A 21,290-nucleotide genomic window follows, 5' to 3' on the forward strand; every position below is an offset into this window, starting at 1 on the left:
TCGTTGTTCCTTAGCCATTTTTCGTGTGGGCGTCCTTTCTGCCTTGCCTCTTGCTAGTCGGACAGTCGGTTCTTCGAGCTGCGACTTTCAACAAGAGGGGACTCGGGAGCCGGCACACTACTTTTCTGACTTCAGGTAGAACTTTCAATATAGCTCAAGGCGGCCAGTCCCCGGGCCGACTAGTCGAACCCGGTGCCAAACAAGAATTCAAAATGTAATAATACATTCATGGATATGACACTTGTCATTCATAGATAAACAAGGGCAGTCTCCGAGTACTGCTCGGGGGGCCTGTTGGTTTGTACTTAATACAAAAAAGGGTAGCATGATACATACTGCTTTCAACTGTAAAATCGTCTCAGGAGGTTTGCGTTCCATGGTCGCTCCGACTCCTTGCCGGAGTCGTCTCTCTTGCGTGCTCTTTGTTTTTGCGCGTCGATCAAGTAGTAGGAGTCGTTGCCGAGTGCCTTGCTGACGACGAAGGGGCCTTCCCAAGGGGCCGAGAGCTTGTGCTGGCCGACTGTTCGCTGGATCAGCCGGAGCACAAGGTCGCCCTCTTGCAAGGATCTTGGCTTGACCTTGCGGTTGTAGTAGCGGCGCAGCCCTTGCTGGTAGATGGCGGACCGGCTGAGTGCTAGCAGCCGGCCTTCTTCCAGTAGGTCCACGCCGTCTTCTCTTGCTTCTTTGGCCTCCTCCTCCGTGTACATGGTGATCCGAGGCGAGTCGAACTCGATGTCTGTTGGGATGACAGCCTCGGCACCGTACACGAGGAAAAATGGAGTGAAGCCGGTTGACTTGTTGGGTGTAGTGCGCAGGCTCCAGAGGACAGCCGGCAGCTCATCGAGCCAGCAGCCGGCCGATCGCTCTAGTGGTACAACCAGTCGGGGCTTGATGCCGGAGAGGATGAGTCCATTTGCTCGCTCGACCTGGCCGTTTGACTGCGGGTGGGCAACGGACGCTACGTCCAGTCGGATGCCCTGCGTCGCGCAGAAACGTGCCAGTGCTCCTTTGGCGAAGTTCGTGCCGTTGTCGGTGATGATGCTGTGCGGCACGCCGTACCGCGTAGTGATGTCGGTGATAAATGTCACGGCAGTCGGCCCGTTCAGCTTTTTGATCGGCTTTGCTTCGATCCACTTTGTGAACTTGTCCATAGCGACAAGTAGATGCGTCAAGCCGCCGCGGGCTGTCTTGAAAGGGCCCACCATGTCCAGTCCCCAGACGGCAAAAGGCCAGGTGAGGGGAATGGTCTTGAGTGCAGAAGCCGGCAGGTGTTGCTTGGAGCTAAAAACTTGGCATCCTCTGCAGCTCTTGACTATTTCTTTAGAATTCTCCAAGGCAGTCGGCCAGAAGAAACCATGGCGGAAAGCCTTGGCCACAAGTGATCTTGAGGCTGCGTGGTGGCCGCATTCGCCTTGGTGGATGTCTTTGAGGATTGCCACTCCTTTTTCTGGCTCGATACAACGCTGGAAGACTCCAGTGACGCTGCGCTTCACAAGCTCTCTGTTGATTATTGTATATGCTGCGGCTCGTCGTTGCACTAGTCTTGCTGAGATCTCATCAGCCGGCAGCTCTCTGCTGACTAGGAACTTGAGGATGGGCTGGGCCCATGAGGGAGCTGTGACTTCTTCTTCTGTTAATGTAGCCACCATGACTCGGGTGGGTGGGTTGGATGAGTCGGCCACTGCTTCTTGTGTCGTTGTAGTCCCCGGGCCGACTGCTGCAGTCCCCGGGCCGGGTTCTGAAGTCCCCGGGCCGGGTGCGACTACGGTAGTCCCCGGGCCAGTTGTCGAAGTCCCCGTGCCGCCTGCAGGGTTTCTCCAGTCGGATCCGGCTGTATCTGGCGCAGGTGGTACGAAGATGGAATCCGACTCTGGAGACGGCTTGATGGACGGCTTGAGGAGGTGCTGGAGGGAGACGCCAGTCGGTATGGCTTGTCGGGTGGAGCCGATCCGTGCTAGGGCATCTGCTTGGTCGTTGTCGGCCCTTGGCACGTGGAGGAACTCGCACCCCTCGAAGTACCCGCTGATCTGCTGGACGAGGAATCGATAACTCGCCATGTTCGCGTCCTTGGTGTCCCAGTCGCCAGACGATTGCTGGACTACCAAGTCTGAGTCGCCGTAGCACAGGATCCGGCGTATGCCAAGCTCTTTGGCTAGCCGGAGCCCGTGTACGAGCGCCTCGTACTCGGCCACGTTGTTGGAGGCGGCGAAGTGGATCTGCAGCATGTACTTGAGCTTGTCGCCTTTGGGAGAGGTGAGGACGATGCCGGCTCCCAAGCCGGTGCGCATCTTGGACCCGTCAAAGTGCATCCGCCAATGGGTAGAGTCGGGAGCCGGTGGTAGGTACTGGGTCTCGGCCCAGTCGACGAGGAAGTCGGCCAATGCTTGCAACTTGATGGCGGTGCGGGGTTGGTAGAAGATTGTGTAGGGCGCCAATGCAATGGCCCATTTTGCCACCCGGCCGGATGCATCCAGGCTGCCTATGATCTCGGCGAGCGGGGCAGTGCATACGACCGTGATGGGGTGCTCTTGGAAGTAGGGCTTCAGTTTCTTGGCAGCGAAGTACACCCCATAGCACATCTTCTGGTAGTGCGGGTAGTTTTGCTTTAAGCTGGATAGCACTTCGCTGAGATAGTACACCGGCCTCTGGACTAGCTGGGCTCGGCCTTCCTCCGGGCGCTGGACCACAACAACAGTGCTGACAACTTGGCTGGTCGCGGCGATGTAGAGAAGCATGGGCTCCTTCTCAGTCGGCGCCGCCAGGACAGGCGGAGTGGTCAGCATTTTCTTCAACTCATGGAAGGCTTGGTCGGCTTGGTCGTTCCACTCGAAGTGAGTGGACTTCTTCATGAGTCGGTACAGGGGGAGAGCCTTCTCTCCTAGTCGGCTGATAAAACGATTCAGGGAGGCTAAGCAGCCAGTGAATTTCTGCACATCTCACAGTTTGGTGGGAATCTCCATCCTCTCGATGGCCTTGATCTTGACAGGGTTGCATTCGATGCCGCGTTCAGAGACCAGGAAGCCCAGCAGCTGGCCGGCTGGCACTCTGAACACGCACTTCTCGGGGTTGAGCTTGATTTGGAATCGGCGCAAGTTGGCGAATGTTTCTTTCAGGTCTTCCAGCAAGGTACCGCGCTTCTCTGTCTTCACCACAATGTAGTCTACATAGACGTGGGCATTTCTGCCGAGTTGTTTCAAGAGGCATTTCTGCATGCAACGCTGAAAAGTGGCACCGGCATTTCTCAAGCCGAATGTCATAGTCAGGTAGCAGAAAGCTCCAAAGGGTGTGATGAAGGCAGTCTTCAGGCGGTCAGCTGGGTCCAACTTGATCTGATGGTACCCTGAGTACGCATCCAAAAACTTAACAGCTCGCATCCGGCTGTGGAGTCTATCACTTGGTCAATCTGTGGCAGAGCAAACGGATCCTTTGGGCAGGCCTTGTTCAGACTGGTGTAGTCTATACACATACGCCACTTGTTATTCTTCTTCAGAACCAGAACTGGGTTGGCAAGCCACTCTGGAAAGAACACTTCCATGATAAAGCCAGCGGCAAGGAGCCGGGCTATCTCTTCTCCCACAATTCTTCGCTTCTCTTCTGACAGTCGGCGGAGGGGCTGCTTGACCGGCTTCGCATCAGCTCGGACATGTAATTTGTGCTCGGCGAAATCCTTCAGGACACCCGGCATGTCCTTTGGGGACCACGCAAAGATGTCTCGATTCTCACGGAGGAAGTCGACGAGCTCGCCTTCCTATTTATTGTCCAAGTTCGCCCCAATGACAGCGAACCTCTCCGGGTTCTCCGGATCCAGAGGTATCTTCTTCGTCTCTTTGGCAGGCTGGAAGGAGCCCTGCGCATCACAATCCTTGGGGTTGGGGGACAAGGCCGGCTGCTTGCCGGCCATGGCCACAACCCGTTCCAACATCTTCTTCTCTTCTGCCACCACGAGGGACTCGGCCAGTCGGCTACTGGCCATGGCGCACTCGATGGACTTCTTGTAGTCGCCGGCTACCATGATGATCCCCTTCGAGCTCGGCATCTTCATCTTCAGGTAGGCGTAGTGGGGCACAGCCATGAACTTGGCCAGGGCAGGTCGGCCGAGCAGTGCATGATAGGGGCTCTCCAAATCCACTACCTCGAACCATATTGCTTCTCGGCGAAAATGATCTTTGTCTCCGAAGAGAACATCCATTTTGATCTTGCCAATTGGGGAGCAAGACAGGCCAGGGACGATACCATGGAAGACGGTGCGGCTCGGCATGAGCTGCTTCGCTTTGACGTTCAGCTTCTCCATGGTATCGCAGTATAGTATGTTGATACTGCTTCCGCCGTCTATCAGGACGCGGGAAAATCTGGCAGCTCACCTCTCCGTCGCGAGGGTGACATCCAAGACCATTGCATAGGAGCCAGGCGAAGGCATTACCTCTGGGTGGTCGGCCTGGCTCCAGCTGATTGGTTTTTCTGACCAGTGCATGAACTCGGGAGTGCTAGTGGCGACCGCATTCACTTCTCGATGCTGTCGGCGTCGGCTGCGCTTGTCGTCGGCTTGACTGGTGAAGACGACGTACGCGGCGTGCTCTTCGGGAAATTCGTCTTGGATGGCGCCAACTGCCGGCCGAGCCGCCGGCTGCTGGGGGGCTGGAGGCGGTGGGCCGGGAGGAGGAGGCGGCAACATCCCCTCGCCCTTGGTGATGCGGGTGAGCCAGTGGCATTTCCGGGTTGTGTGGTTGGACGGCTTCGCGCCGCTGTGGAACTTGCAGGGGGCGTCGAGAGCTTGTTCGTAGGAGAAAGACGGCTGCCAAGCCGGCCTTCCACCCTTCTTCTTGGGAGCGGGCCATTCTTCGGGCTGCTCGTCTTCAACTGTGGCCACCTGCCGACTGGAGGAAGTCGGCATGGGGGCCTTGCGCTTGTGGTCGTTCTGGTAGGGCCGCCGATTAGGGTCGCCAGCCGGCGTCTTAGGAACCGGAGCAATCACTTTCCCCGAGGCGTCCACTCGGAGCTCCGTCTTCATTGAGGAGTCAGCTGTGGCGTACTTGTCCGCGATGACGAGCAACTCATCGAGGGTAGCCGGCTCGTCGCAGAGGAGTCGGTGCTTGAGGAGGGTGCCCTCTCGGCACCCGGCGTTGAAGTACTCGATGGCCTGGACCTCGTGCACCCCCTCGCAGGAGTTGCGGAGCTCGGCCCATCGCGTGAGGTAGTCGCGGGTCGACTCGTTGGGCCCTTGGACGCAGAGGGAGAGCTGGCGAGGCTTGGGAGGCCGCTTGTAGGTGCTGGTGAAGTTGCGGACGAAGACTTCGGTGAAGTCCAGCCAACTGTTGATGCTGTAGGGCTTGAGGCTGTTGAGCCATGTGCGCGCCGTGCCTTGCAGCATGAGGGGGACGTACTTCACGGCGACACGCCGATTGCCGTTGGCTATGCTGACGGCCGTGGAGTAGTCGATGAGCCAATCTTCCGGCTTCACTGAGCCGTTGTACTTGGGCGTGTCTCTGGGGAGCGAGAACCCTTTGGGGAAGGGCTCGTCGCGGATGCGGGGGCCAAAGCACGGCGGGCCGACGTCGTCTTCTTCCTCTAACGCCAAGGATCGAGCAAGGCGGTCGATCCTGTGGCGGGCGTCGTTCTCGCCGACTCCTTCTCGGCGGCCGAGTCGGTCGCCAAGAGTCGGGAGTGTGATAGGCGGCGGAGTGAGGCGTCTTTCTCTTCGAGGCGGGGGAGGAGGCAGATTTCCTTGGTGTTCAACTGCTCGAGGGTGGCCTTCCGCGTCGCGCTCGATGGTAATGCGAGTCCGGCTGCGGCTGGCAACCGGCTCCTTGTCTTTCTTCTGGCGCGCGCTGCTCGCAGTCGGCGAGCGGGACGTCGCGGCGTGCTCCCGGCGCGGGGGATGACTATCAGCACGGGCGCCGGCTTCGTGCCGTTCTGCAACCGCGTCGATCAGCTGCTGGATCCGTCTTGCCATGTAGGGGAGCTCATCGGCTCCCAGCCCATTGAGCTCTTCTGCAGCCGCCTGAGCGGCTCGCAGATTCTCGAGCGGGGTGGCGTAGACGGGGTGATCTGCCCCCATCATGTTGGCGACGGCCGCGCCGCGCTTCTGGACGAAGCTGGCTCGGCTCGGGCCGCTAGGCATCGGCGTACCGAAGGCGGCGCGATCGACTTCCCGCTGGTGGGCCTCGGTGAGGCATCTCATGGAGGCTATCTTCTGGCCCTCCGTGATGAGGGCAAGGCGGCGTGCCTCCAGGGTCTCGGCGTCGGCGTCGGCCGGGATGGGGACGGAGAGGTCGTGCATTGCCGCTTGCAGGGCATCGTGGGCATTCTCGCCCGAGTTGGCGACGTGGCTGATGACCAGCACTTCGGTGACAGCGCTGCTGCCGCTGTCAGCTCAAGGGAGGGGGTCATCGAAGACCACCACGTCGGAGGGGTAGGCGTCAAGCGATGCTGTGTCGGAGTCGATGAGCATCGGGTCGGTGGAGCCGACCGACTCCATGTCAGCAGCAGGCTCGCTGGAGACGTGAAGCTGGTCGAGGAGGCTGACGAGGCGGTTCTCGGGGTAGTCGGTGCCTGCGTAGGACGCAGGCTCGTCGGAGATGCGAGTCTCGCCGAGCAGATCGGCGAGGCAGCTCGCTGCGCAGGCGTCGTCGACGCCTTGCAGCGTGTCGAGGCAAACACCATCGGGCGCAGCAGGCTGGCTGCGCTCGCGGGGGAGGAAGAGGGTTCCCGTCCAGAACAGGTCTCCGGACGACGGTGCACCTGGCCCCACGGTGGGCGCCAAATGTCGGGTGGCTGGTGCGACATATGCCAACGGATGGCTTATCATTGTGGGTGCCAATAAGACATCGCCGGTGCCTGGAAACGGGATGAGGCGAAGACATGCACGCCGGCGGATCTTACCCAGGTTCGGGGCTCTCCGAGGAGATAACACCCCTAGTCCTGCTCTGCGGGGTCTCCGCATGATCACTAGATCAAGGAAAGGTAGCTACAATTGCTCCTAGAGCTGTTGGGTTCAAGGGAGAAGAAGAACAAGGCTAGCTCTTGCTTCTCTCTATCTCTATGGTGTGTGTGCTGTGTTCAGAAGCTAACCCTTTGCATGGGTGCTCCGGGAGGTTTATATAGGCCTACCCCCCGGGGCTACAATGGTAATCCGGCTGGGCACTGGTCCCAGCCGTCAGTGTCTACGCTCGCCGGCTTCTCCGCCGGCTGCTGGGTCCCGCCGGCTGCCGGCTTCTTGGTCGACAGGCCGGCCCCACCGCCTAGGGTCTTGTCGGCGGCTGCTTACTGTAGCCTCGCCTCTGATGACGAGGGCCTTGTCGAGGTAAGCGTGGCTACAGTGGGCCGCCTCGGGGGCTCTCACTGTAGCCTTACCTCGTCTTGTCTCCTTAATGGGGCTCCTGCTTCGAGGAAGGGGGTAGCCGGCTTTTGGGGGCCGGTTACACCCTCGGTCGACTGGGGGAGGCCGGGCCGCCTCCGCGCCTATCTCTGGCGGAAGGGGCCCGGCGCCTGCGGGCCGTACAGGAGTCGCTCGTGGATGACGTTGAGGCTGGCATGGCTACAGTGCTGAGCCGAACAGGAGACGGTCATCCCGTACGGCCTCCTGTGGCCATGCCTGCCTCGGGCCTCAGGGGTAGTGGGCCGCACTGTGGCCACACCCCGTCTTGTCACCGTTATGTGGGTGTAGCTTTGGTGGTTGTGGTCTCGGCCGGCTTCTTGGAGTCGGCGTTCTTCTTGGCCGGCTTCTTGGAGTCGGCTACCCCGTAGTCGTCCCGGGGAGGGGTTGCTGAGGCTGGGTCGCCTTCCGGGAGTCGGCTTCAGAGGTAGCCGGCCAGGGAAGGCGGCCCAATGCTTGGAGTGCTTGGAGGCCCGAAAGCCGGATAATTTTTTCAGAAGAACCAGGGGCAGTCGGTTAGGCTACCCGTGGCCATTTACTCCGACAACAAGTGACAGTAAATTTCAGCACACCATATAAATTTTTCCTTACCAAATTCCACCTACCAAAGGCGCTTCACTCCCCGGCAACGGCACCAGAAAAGAGTCTTGATGACCCACAAGTATAGGGGATCTATCGTAGTCCTTTCGACAAGTAAGAGTGTCGAACCCAACGAGGAGCAGAAGGAAATGATAAGCGGTTTTCAGCAAGGTATTCTCTGCCAGCACTGAAATTATAGGTAATAGATAGTTTTGTGATAAGATAATTTGTAATGAGCAACAAGTAACAAAAGTAAATAAAGTGCATCAAGGTGGCCCAATCCTTTTTGTAGCAAAGGACAATCCTGGACAAACTCTTATATAAAGAAAAGCGCTCCCGAGGACACATGGGAATTATCGTCAAGCTAGTTTTCATCACGTTCATATGATTCGCGTTCGGTACTTTGATAATTTGATGTGTGGGTGGACCGGTGCTTGGGTGCTGTCCTTACTTGGACAAGCATCCCACTTATGATTAACTCCTATTGCAAGCATCCGCAACTACAAAAGAAGTATTAAGGTAAACCTAACCATAGCATGAAACATATGGATCCAAATCTGCCCCTTACGAAGCAACGCATAAACTAGGGTTTAAGCTTCTGTCACTCTAGCAACCCATCATCTACTTATTATTTCCCAATGCCTTCCTCTTTGGCCCAAATAATGGTGAAGTTTCATGTAGTCGACGTTCACATAACACCACTAGAGGAGAGACAACATACATCTCATCAAAATATCGAACGAATACCAAATTCACATGACTACTAATAGCAAGACTTCTCCCATGTCCTCAGGAACAAACGTAACTACTCACAAAGCATATTCATGTTCATAATCAGAGGAGTATTAATATGCATATAGGATCTGAACATATGATCTTTCACCAAATAAACCAACTAGCATCAACTACAAGGAGTAATCAACACTACTAGCAACCTACAGGTACCAATCCCATACTTAGAAACAAGAATTGGATACAAGAGATGAACTAGGGTTTGAGAGGAGATGGTGCTGGTGAAGATGTTGATGGAGATTGGCCCCCTCCCGATGAGAGGAGCATTGGTGATGACGATGGTGATGATTTCCCCCTCCCGAAGGGAAGTGTCCCCGGCAGAACAGCTCTGTCGGAGCCCTAGATTGGTTCCGCCAAGGTTCCGCCTCGTGGCGGCGGAGTCTCGTCCCGAAAGCTTGCTTATTATTTTTCTTCGGACGAAAGACTTCATATAGCAGAAGATGGGCACCAGAGGGCCAACAGGGGGCCCACGGGTAGGGGGCACGCCTAGGGGGGTAGGGTGCGCCCCCCACCCTTGTGGCCAGGGTGTGGGCCCCCTCTGGTATTTCTTTCGCTCAATATTTTTTATTATTTCCAAAAATAAATTCCGTGGAGTTTCAGGGCTTTTGGAGTTGTGCAGAATAGGTCTCTAATATTTGCTCCTTTTCCAGCCCAGAATTCCAGCTGCCCGCATTCTCCCTCCTTATGTAAACCTTGTAAAATAAGAGAGAATAGGCATAAGTATTGTGACATAATATGTAATAACAGCCCATAATGCAATAAATATCATTATAAAAGCATGATGCAAAATGGACGTATCATGGCGGCGAGCGTGCGCCGCGGTGCGAGGGCGGAGGCGGCTGGTCCACGCCGCCCGCGTCCGGAGGCGTTAGGCGGTTTGCGGGCCGCCTGGAGCGCGGAGTTGAGGTCTTCTTGAGCGGATGGAGCTGCCCGGGCTGGCCAGGCAGCCCAGCGGTCGGCATGAGTCCCCTGATCGTCAGCCATCGAGGCAGCAGAGCGATGGCGAGCCGATCGACGGAAGAGAGGGTTCGGTGCACCCCTACCTGGTGCGCCAAATGTCGGATTTCGGGTTCTGCAGACCCTACAGAGGTTCGAACTCTGGGGTGCGCATGAATAACACTCTCTCCCCAGCGCTCTCGCTCAGCGATCCCACGGCCTAACTCGACGAACTCAAAGAACAATGGACACGGGGGGTTTAGACTGGTTCAGGCCACCGTGTGGTGTAATACCCTACTCTAGTGTGTGGTGGTGGATTGCCTCTTGAGGGATGAGGATGAACTAGTACAGTGGGTGAACAGCCTCAGGAGGAGAGGTGTTCTTGGGCTCGATGAGCTGGTGAGGGTTCGGATGGAATGGATCCAGTCCAAGGTGATATCATCCCTCTCTACGGTGGTGGCTAGGTCCTATTTATAGTGGCCTTGGTCCTCTTCCCAAATCTAGGCGGGAAGGGATCCCACAACGGCCAAGTTTGAAGGGGGACAACTAGTACAAGTTATCCTGACAAAAGTAGTCTTCGCCTGCCAAAGGCTCTAGTGGTGACGCCGCCCTAGGCTCCACGATGACCTCTGTCCTGCCGTCCTGGCGGTCCTTGGTCTTGTTGCACCGATATGGAAACCTTTGCTTGATTCCTCGGGACTCTGCTCCTGCGCCTGCTCCCTTAGGACCAAAGGGGAAAACTGGTACACTGCGCCCGCTGGCGCCCGCCTGGTCTTGGTCGTCATGGCTCACGTCACGCGAACCTCGCGAGGTGCACCTTGCATAGATATCTCCGCTCCTCGGGAGCCAGCCTAGTGAGACTGCCCCCAGGGAGGACTTGCCGTCATCCACCTCGCGAGGCTTGGCCCCTTGAGAGGGTCTTGAGCTGTTGTTGTCGATGTTGGGCCGTACCAGGCCGCCGATGGAGCCATGTCATGGGCCACAGGCAGGCAAGTCTGGGTACCCCCATTCCCAGGACGCCGACAGTCACCCCGAGCCCTTGCCTTGGCCACCATTCGCTTTGCCGTCGTCGACCTCATCGCCTGGACCACTCCATCATCATTGAAGACCACCAGGGATACCACCCCGTCGACTACCACTGCCCTGCCTCGCCGTCAACCTCATCGGAGATCCTCTTCCCTCTCTGTAAGCCTCGGAGACAGCCCCACCCTCCAATCTCACCCCGACGGCCATGACTTGATGACTTAAAATGCCTGAACCATTTTTTTTATATATCGGACGTTCGCCCGTTAGCTCCCGTAGCGCACATCCGTAGAGAATCAGGACGCGCCACGTAGCCTGAGCCGACGCCTAGCGTTTTTCTCTTTTTCTGTTTTATTTTATTTTACTGAGTGTTTTCTGTTTTTAAAATCTTTATGTTTTTAATTGTTTTAGTTGATTCTTTTGGCATTAGGTTACAAATTCTATCTAGTCTTGGTAGTTTCAATTTTGGCCAATTTTGAAAAGTTTAAATTTGTGAGAGCAAATAGTACTATCAGGATTTGTGAGAGCGAATAATCTTCATCAACTATTACCAGGCGAGTTCACTTTAACCATATGTTCATACCTCCAATAGTTATATTGAATCTTGTAGCTTGAGTAGAAGCATGAGGTAGGAACCCATACCCTGTTACTGAGCCCCGGGAACGTTGTTTATTTCATTGCTACGCTATAGTAGACATGGGTTGGTATGAGTGTTCGTGAGAGGTGTGAGAAGGAGGACTCTACGTCAATGACGACTGATAACCCACAAGTATAGGGGAGCAATTGTAGCCTTTCTCAATAAGTAAGAGTGTCGAACCCAATGAGGAGCTAAAGGTAGAACAAATATTCCTTCAAGTTCTATCGACCACCAATACAACTCTATGCATGCTTAACATTCGCTTTACCTAGAATAAGTATGAAACTAGAAGTACTTTATAGGTGTAAAGGGATAGGTTTGCAAGATAATGAAGAACACGTAAATAAAAGATAGGGGCTGTTTGGATAAAGTAAAAATTAAGTTAGTTTTAGTTGAGATTTTTGTCACAAGAAAGTTATTTGTCCCTAGGCAATCAATAACTAGACCGGTAATCATTATTGCAATTTTATATGAGGGAGAGGCATAAGCTAGCATACTTTCTCTACTTGGATCATATGCACTTATGATTGGAACTCTAGCAAGCATCCGCAACTACCAAAGATCATTAAGGTAAAACCCAACCATAGCATTATAAGGTATCAAGTCCTCTTTACTCCCATATGCAACAACCCACTTACTCGGGTATGTGCTTCTGTCACTCACGCCACCCACCATAAGTGAATCATGAACGTATTGCAACACCCTACAGCGGGGACCCCTCACGCTTACACGACACGGAGAGCACCATAGGATAGCACCAATAATAAAACATACAACTCAAGCCAATCACGATCATCAATTAACCCATAGGAGAAAAAGGATCTACTCAAACATCATAGGATAGCCGCACATCATTGGATAATAATATATAGCATTGAGCACCATGTTTAAGTAGAGATTACAGCGGGGACAAGAGGTGTTACACCACTCCATAGAGGGAGAGAGAGTTGGTGATGACGGTGGCGAAGTTGTTGGTGTAGAACGTCCTCACGATGATGGCCCCGGCGGTGTTTCGGTGCCACCGGGAGAGAGGGGAGAGCGAGCCCCCCTCCTCTTATTCCTTGACATCCCCCTAGATGGGAGGAGGGTTTCCCCTCTGGTCCATGGCCTCCATGGCGGCGGAGGGGCGAGAGCCCCTCCGAGATGGGATCTCTCTCTCTCTCTCTCTCTCTCTCTCTCTCTGTTTCCTTCCGTTTCGTGACCCCTGTTTATGGCCTTTCACCGTTTCTTAAATATCCGGAGATCCGTAACTCCGATTGGGCTGAAATTTTAACATGATTTTTAACCGGATATAAGCTTCCTTGTTGCAGAAGGACAACTCCAACTGACCTACGGGGTGGCCACAAGCCTGCCAGGCGCGCCTTGGGTAGGGGGCGTGCCCCTAGGGCTTGTGGGACCCTCGGGCATCGTCTCGCATTGATTCCGCTTCCCAAAAATCACATATATTCCAAAAAAATCTTCGTAAATTTTTATCGCGTTTGGGCTTCGTTTGATATGGATTTTCCGCGAAACAAAAAACATGCAACAAATAGGAACTGGCACTAGGCACTAGATCAATATGTTAGTCCTAAAAATAATATAAAATTTGCCAAAAGTATATGAAAGTTGTAGAATATTGGCATGAAACAATCAAAAATTATAGATACGACGGAGACGTATCAACGACAACTTCAAGTCCTTCATCCTCAAGACTTCAAGACTCGAGACAAGAATTCAATACACACTACTGGGTGGAAATTGGTTGTGAGGCACCCTAGAGTACCCAGTGTATGCCTAGTGAGATGGAGTAGGCCAGTACTCATGAGGAAAGTTCCACCCAGACTCTAAGAGACGGAAGAATACGTCATGCCTGGAAGCTTACCTTGTGCAACCACAAGTCATTATGGGCTCTGGCTTGGTTGATCATCGTAGTGACTCTGACTGGTCTAGTGGTACGAGATGTAGATCTACGGTAGGATGAGATGGGCACTGGCAGTGGTTAGGGAAACTCCTTGAAAGAACATGTTTCGGTCATCCTGTTCTCAAACACCATGGAGTGCGAGAACGTAAAAGGAGGAAACGAATCTTGTGGGTAAAGTGCACAAAACTCTGCAGAGTAAAACCTAATCGATTAGTCATGTCCCCGATTACAGACAATTTGAGCCTCTGGAATTGGATCTATCTCGGAACTCTCAACACGGACTGATAGCTAATTGTTGGGCAACTAACAATTATGATCTATGAGACATCGGTTGGCGGGACCATGTCATATTAGATAAGTCTATAGTGAAGACTCTTGATAATCCATTATTGTAGGGAAGATAAAAACCAGCTTTTATGGAAAACGTAAGACTTCGAGCTACCATAGCCATATTGCATATATAATAGATTTTTATCTACCTTGTATTGTGATCATGCTAGTACATTCAAAGTACTGACCTACATGTCTGCAACTTATCATGTTGCAGATATTTCTACGACGAATAAGAGTTATGATATAGGGTTACCGTCTACACTCAACTTGTCATTGGCATTGGTGGGACTCCACACCCTTATGCTTTGTTTCTGCTTTGATATATAAGGTATACTCTGGATCTACGGTATTTCTTTGACATGTGATGTCATGGTATTTCAACGAAGTACTGTGTGTGTGTGCATACTGATCCAAGGATGGCACATAAAGCATAGAGACTTGACTGTATTGGGTCGGGTCACTACATTGAGTCATCACCTTCTCATTCAAGCACCAATCCTAAGAGCGCTATTGTCATTCTTATGCACTGAGTCTAGTTAATCTTGCATGTGACCATGACTGGATTTCTTCTACCCTGAATTACAATGTTTAGCCGCTGCTTGAACTTCAGAGGTGCTCTGCATTTATGTTTTGCGGTCTCAGAAAGGGCTAGCGAGATACCGTGTTATCATATTATATCATGATTGTTTTGAAAAAAAATTGGCATTCAAGATATCTTATTATTGCTCGCTAGTTGGTTATGTCATTATCATGAGTAAATGTGAGACCTAAGTGTTATCATTCTTATGGTTAGTTCACAATCTTTGCTGAAAACTTGAGCACTACTTAAGCATATATACAGCAACGAGAACAAAAGAGTTTGTAAAAGTTTTTCTTTATCACTTTCAGTTTGTCAACTGAATTCCTTGAAGACAAGCAATGTGTTAAGCTTGGGGGAGTTGATACGTCCCAAACGTATCTACTTTCCAAACACGTTTGCTCTCATTTTGGACTCTAATTTGCATGATTTTAATGGAACTAACCTAGACTGATGGTGTTTTCGGCAGAATTGCCATGGTGTTGTTTTTGTGCAGAAATAAAAGTTCTAGGATTGAGCTGAAAATTTACGAAGATTATTTCTGGAAAATAGAAAAAATATTTTTGAAGAGACCTACTCGAGGGGGCCACCTAGGAGCCACGAGCTCAAGGGCACGCCCTGTGAGCTCATGACTCTCTCGAGCCTCCGTTTGCCCTAATTCCAACTCCATAAATACCGTTTTGCGGAGGAAAAATCAGCAAGAAAGTTTATCATGTTCCACGAAACAGAGCCACCACCACCTCCTTTCTTCATCAGGAGGGTTGATCGTTGAGTCCGTTCGGTGCTCTGGAAAGGGAGATTCGTCACCGTCATCATCATCACCCTTCTTCATCGACAATTCCGTGATGCTCACCACCGGGAGTGAGTAATTCCTTCGTAGGTTTGCTGGACGGTGATGCAGTTGGATGATATTTGCCATGTAATCGAGTCAATTTGTTAGGGTTTGATCCCTAGTATCCACTCTGTTCTAAGATTGATGTTGCTATGACTTATGCTATGTTTAATGCTTGTCACTAGGGCCCGAGTGCCATGATTTCAGATCTGAACTGTTTTTATGAATATATTTGAGTTCTTGATCCTATCTGCTAGTTATATGCACTTGTTATTGTTCCGATCCATAGACCCCAAAGTGACAATAATTGGGATACTCTCCGGGGATGACTGTAATTCGAGGAGTTCATGTAGTCATAATGTGTTAATGCTCTGTTCCGGTTCTATATTAAAAGGAGGCCTTAATATCCCTTAGATTCCTTATGGACCTCGCTGCCACGGGAGGGTAGGACAAAAGATGCCATGCAAGTTCTTATTATAAGTACGTATGACTATATACGGAATACATGCCTACATTACGTTGATGAATTGGCACTATTGTGTGTCACTCTAGGTTGTGACTTACATGATTAATGTCACCCAACACAAATATCCATCATTGATCCAATGCCTACGCTTTTTCTCATATTGATCTTTGCTAAGTTACTACTACTGCTGCTGTTACAATCATCACAAACTACTACTGTTACTGTTCTTGATACTATTGCTACTGTTACTGTTATTATCAAAACTATCAAACTATTGTTCTACTTAACACTTTTTTGCAGAGATATAACTCAACTGCTAAGGCTCATATATATTCTTTGGCTCCCCTTTTGTCGAATCAACAAATTTGGGTGAAATACTACCCTCGAAGACTGTCGCGATCCCCTATACTTGTGGGTTATCCATGTCCACAGTTCTAAATCTATGATAATAGACTGCTGATAGTCAATGCAGTTTTGACATCCTTGCCCACATTCATCATGAGTTGTTTGCTTTTATATGAAGGCATTATTTTGTGACTGGATAAATTCAAGAGACATTTTTTTGGAGAGATAAGAATCTTGAAAAGAAAACACCTTCACTTGCTTCGTAGTATTTTATATGTAGACTGATATGTCTCCAACGTATCTACTTTTCCAAACACGGTTGCTCTTGTTTAGGCCTCTAATTTGCATGGTCTGAGTGGAACTAACCCAGACTTACGTTGTTTTTAGCAGAACTATCATGGTATTGTTTTTGTGCTGAAACTAAAGTTCTCAGAATTGGACGAGGACCTTTGGAAAATTATTTTGGAATATATAAAAATACAGGAATGAATAAGTACCACGAAAGAGCCATAGGGGACCACAAGGGCAGGGGCGGCCACTCCCTGGTCACACCACCTAGGATTGCTGGGTCCCTGGACATCGTATTGACCTAATTCCAATGCTATAAATTCACATCTTCGAAGGAAAAAATCAGAGAGAAAGTTTCAGCGCGACTTTTAATACGAAACCGCCGCCACCTCGTGTTCTTTGTTGGGAGCCCTGATTAGGAGTCTATTTGTGGCTCCGGAGAGAAGGGTTCGTTGTCATCATCATCACCAACCCCTCTCCATCAACAATTTCATTATGCTCGCATCCATGTGTGAGTAATCTTCCTATATGCATACTGGAGGTAGATGAGATTTGGATGAGATTTTATATGTAATCATGTGAGATTTCTTAAGGCTTGATCCCTAGTATCCACTTTGTTCTTAGATCGATGTTGTATGACTTTGCTATGCTTAATGCTTGTCACTAGGGCCCAAGTGCCATGATTTCAGATCTAAACCTATTATGTCTTCATGAATATATTTGTGTTCTTGATCATATCTGCAAGTTGTATGCACCTGTTATTGTTCTGAACCCTAGACTCCCAAGGTGGCAATGATTGGGATATCGACGAGGATCACCTTAACTTAAGGAGTTCATGTATACACTATGTGTTAATGCTTTGTTCCGGTTCTCTATTAAAAGGAGCATCTTAATTACCGTTAGTTTCCATTAGAACCACACTGCCACAGGAGGGTAGGACAAAAGATGTTATGCCAGTTCTTATCACAAGCACGTATGACTATATATGAAATACATGCCTGCATATGCTTGAATTCGAGCTAGTTTGTATCGCTCTATGTTACATATTGAACCACATCTGAACACCCCATCGCTACTCCATGCCTACGCCCTTCTGCTATTGTCTGTGTTGAAATCACTACTGTTACTTGGCTACTATTCTACAAACTTGTTACTATTGTTGCTACTGTTACTATTATTCTGCTATCAGTACTATCAGTACTATCATATTATTGTGCTACTAAGAAATTGTTGCAAGAAAGTTATCTCTTAGGTGTGGTTGAATTTGAAGGAAATATGCCCTAGAGGCAATAATAAAGTTGTTATTTATATTTCCTTATATCGTGATAAATATCTATTATTCATGCTAGAATTGTATTAACTGGAAACTTGATACATGTGTGGATACATAGACAATACAGTGTCCCTAGTAAAACCTCTACTACACTAGCTCGTTAATCAAAGATGGTTAACTTTCCTAACCATAGACATGTGTTGTCATTTGATGAACGGGATCACATCATTAGGAGAATGATGTGATGGACAAGACCCATCTGTTTAGCTTAGCATAATGATCGTTAAGTTTTATTACTATTGCTTTCTTCATGACTTATACATATTCCTCTTACTATGAGATTATGCAACTCCCGAATACCGGAGGAACACCTTGTGTGCTATCAAACATCACCACATAATTGGGTGATTATAAAGATGCTCTACAGGTGTCTCCGAAGGTGTTTGTTGGGTTGGCATAGATCGAGATTAGGATTTGTCACTCCGAGTATCGGAGAGGTATCTCTGGGCCCTCTCGGTAATGCACATCATAATAAGCCTTGCAAGCAATGTAACTAATGAGTTAGTTACGGGATGATGCATTACAGAACGAGTAAAGAGACTTTCCGGTAACGAGATTAAACTAGGTATGAGGATACCGACGATCGAATCTCGGGCAAGTAACATACCGATGACAAAGGGAAAAACGTATGTTGTCATTGCGGTTTGACGGATAAAGATCTTCGTAGAATATGTAGGAACCAATATGAGCATCCAGGTTCCGTTGTTGGTTATTGATCGGAGATGTGTCTTGGTCATGTCTACATAGTTCTCGAACTCGTAGGGTCCGCACGCTTAACGTTCGATGATGATTTGTATTATGAGTTATGTGTTTTGGTGACCGAAGTTTGTTCGGAGTCCCGGATGAGATCACGGACATGATGAGGAGTCTTGAAATGGTCGAGAGGTAAAGATTTATATATTGGACGATGGTATTCGGACATCGGAATAGTTCCAGAATGTTTCGGGTATTTCTCGGAGTACCGGGAGGTTACCGGAACCCCCCGGGGAAAGTAATGGGCCTCATGGGCCATAGGAGAGAGAGGAGACAGCCCACAAGGGGTAGCCGCGCGCACCCCATGGGAGTCCGAATTGGACTAGGGGAGGGGGCGGCGCCCCCCTTTCCTTCCCCTCCTCCCTCTCCTTTCCCCCTTTCCCCTCCGGAAGAAGGAAAAAAAGGAAGGGTCGAATCCTACTAGGACTGGAGTCCTAGTAGGACTCGCCTCTCCTTGGCGCGCCCCTGGTGGCCGGCCTCCTCCCCTCCTCCTTTATATACAACGGCAGGGGGCACCCCAAAGCACATCAATTGTTCTCTTAGCCGTGTGCGGTGCCCCCTCCATAGTTTACTCCTCCGATCATAGCGTCGTAGTGCTTAGGCGAAGCCCTCCGCGGATCATATCACCATCACCGTCACCACGCCGTCGTGCTAACGAAACTCTCCCTCGACCCTTTGCTGGATCAAGAGTTCGAGGGACGTCATCGAGCTGAACGTGTGCAGAACTCGGAGGTGCCGTACGTTCGGTACTTGATCGGTTGGATCGCGAAGACGTTCGGCTACATCAACTGCGTTAAGTTAACGCTTCCGCTTTTGGTCTACGAGGGTACGTGGACACACTCTCCCCCTCTCGTTGCTATGCATCTCCTAGATAGATCTTGCGTGATTGTAGGAATTTTTTTAAAATTGCATGCTACGTTCCTAACAGTGGTATCAGAGCCAGGTCTATGCGTAGATGATATGCACGAGTAGAACACAAAGAGTTGTGGGCGGTGATCTTCATACTGCTTACCACCAATGTCTTATTTTGATACGGCGGTATTGTTGGATGAAGCGGCCCGGCCCAACCTTACATGACCACGTTCATGAGACCGGTTCCACCGACAGACATGCAACTAGTTTTGCATAAAGGTGGCTGGCGGGTGTCTATTTCTCCTTCTTTAGTTGAATTGAATTTGACTGCGGCCGGTCCTTGTTGAAGGTTAAAACAGCAAACTTGATAAATCACCATTGTGGTTTTGATGCGTAGGTAAGAACGGTTCTTGCTAGAAGCCCGTTGCAGCCACGTAAAAACTTGCAACAACAAAGTAGAGGATGTCTAACTTGTTTTTGCAGGGCATGTTGTGATGTGATATGGTCAAGACATGATGTGATATACGTAGTTGTATGAGATGATCAAGTTTTTTAAAAGTTATCGACAACTGGCAGGAGCCTTATGGTTGTCGCTTTATTGTATGAAATGCAAACGCCATGTAATTACTTTACTTTATCACTATGCGTTAGCGATAGTTGTAGAAGCAATAGTTGGCGAGACGACCACGACACTACGATGGAGATCAAGGTGTCAAGCCGGTGACAATGGAGATCATGACGATGCTTTGCAGATGGAGATCAAAAGCACAAGATGATGATGGCCATATCATGTCACATATTTAGATTACATGTGATGTTTATCTTTTATATGCATCTTATTTTGTTTAGTACGGCGGTAGCATTATAAGATGATCCCTTAACTAAATTTCAAGGTATAAGTGTTCTCCCTGAGTATGCACCGTTGTGAAAGTTCTTCATGCTGAGACACCACGTGATGATCGGGTGTGATAGGCTCTACGTCCACATACAACGGGTGCAAGACAGTTTTGCACATGTGGAATACTCGGGTTAAAATTGACGAGCCTAGCATGTACAGACATGGCCTTGGAACACTGGAGACCGAAAGGTCAAACGTGAATCATATAGTAGATATGATCAACATAGAGATGTTCACCATTAATGACTACTCCATCTCACATGATGATCGGACATGGTTTAGTTGATTTGGATCACGTTATAATTTAGATGACTCGAGGGATGTCTATCTAAGTGGGATTTCTTAAGTAATTTGATTAACTGAACTTTAATTTATCATGAACTTAGTCCCGATAGTATTTGCAAATTATGTTGTAGATCGGTAGCTCGCATTGTAGCTCCCCTATGTTTTTTGATATGTTCCTAGAGAAAACTAAGTTGAAAGATGATAGTAGCAATGATGCGGACTGGGTCCGTGATCTGAGGATTATCCTCATTACTGCACAGAAGAATTATGTCCTTGATGCACTGTTAGGTGACAGACCTATTCCAGGACCAGATGCAGACGTTATGAACGTCTGGCAAGCTCGATATGATAACTACTTGATAGTTTAGTGCGCCGTGCTTTACTGCTTAGAATCGGGGCTTCAAATATGTTTTGAACGCCACGGAGCATATGAGATGTTCCAAGAGCTGAAATCGGTATTTCAGACTCATGCCCGTGTCGAGAGGTATGAGACCTCTGACAGGTACTTTGCCTACAAGATGGAGGAGAATAGCTCAACCAGTGAGCATGTGCTCAGAATGTCTGGGTACTACAATCACTTGAATCAAGTGGGAGTTAATCTTCCAGATAAGATAGTGATTGACAGAGTTCTCTAGTCACTATCACCAAGCTACTAGAACTTTGTGATGAACTATAATGTGCAAGGGATGACGAAAATGATTCGCGAGCTCTTCGCGATGCTGAAATCAGCGAAGGTAGAAATCAAGAAAGAGCATCAAGTGTTGATGATTAACAAGATCACTAGTTTCAAGAAAAGGGCAAGGGAAAGAAAGGGAACTTCAAGAAGAATGGCAAGCAAGTCGCCGCTCCCGTGAAGAAACCCAAAGCTGGACCTAAGCCTAAAACTGAGTGCTTCTACTGCAAAGTGAATGGTCACTCGAAGCGGAACTACCCCAAATACTTGGCAGATAAGAAGGATGGCAAAGTGAACAGAGGTATATTTGATATACATGTTATTAATGTGTACCTTACTAGTGTTTGTAGTAACCCCTGGGTATTTGATACCGGTTCAGTTGCTAAGATTAGTAACTCAAAACAGGAGTTGCAGAA

This window comes from Aegilops tauschii, chromosome 4 (genome assembly GCF_002575655.3).
Source record: "Aegilops tauschii subsp. strangulata cultivar AL8/78 chromosome 4, Aet v6.0, whole genome shotgun sequence".
Taxonomy (NCBI): domain Eukaryota; kingdom Viridiplantae; phylum Streptophyta; class Magnoliopsida; order Poales; family Poaceae; genus Aegilops; species Aegilops tauschii.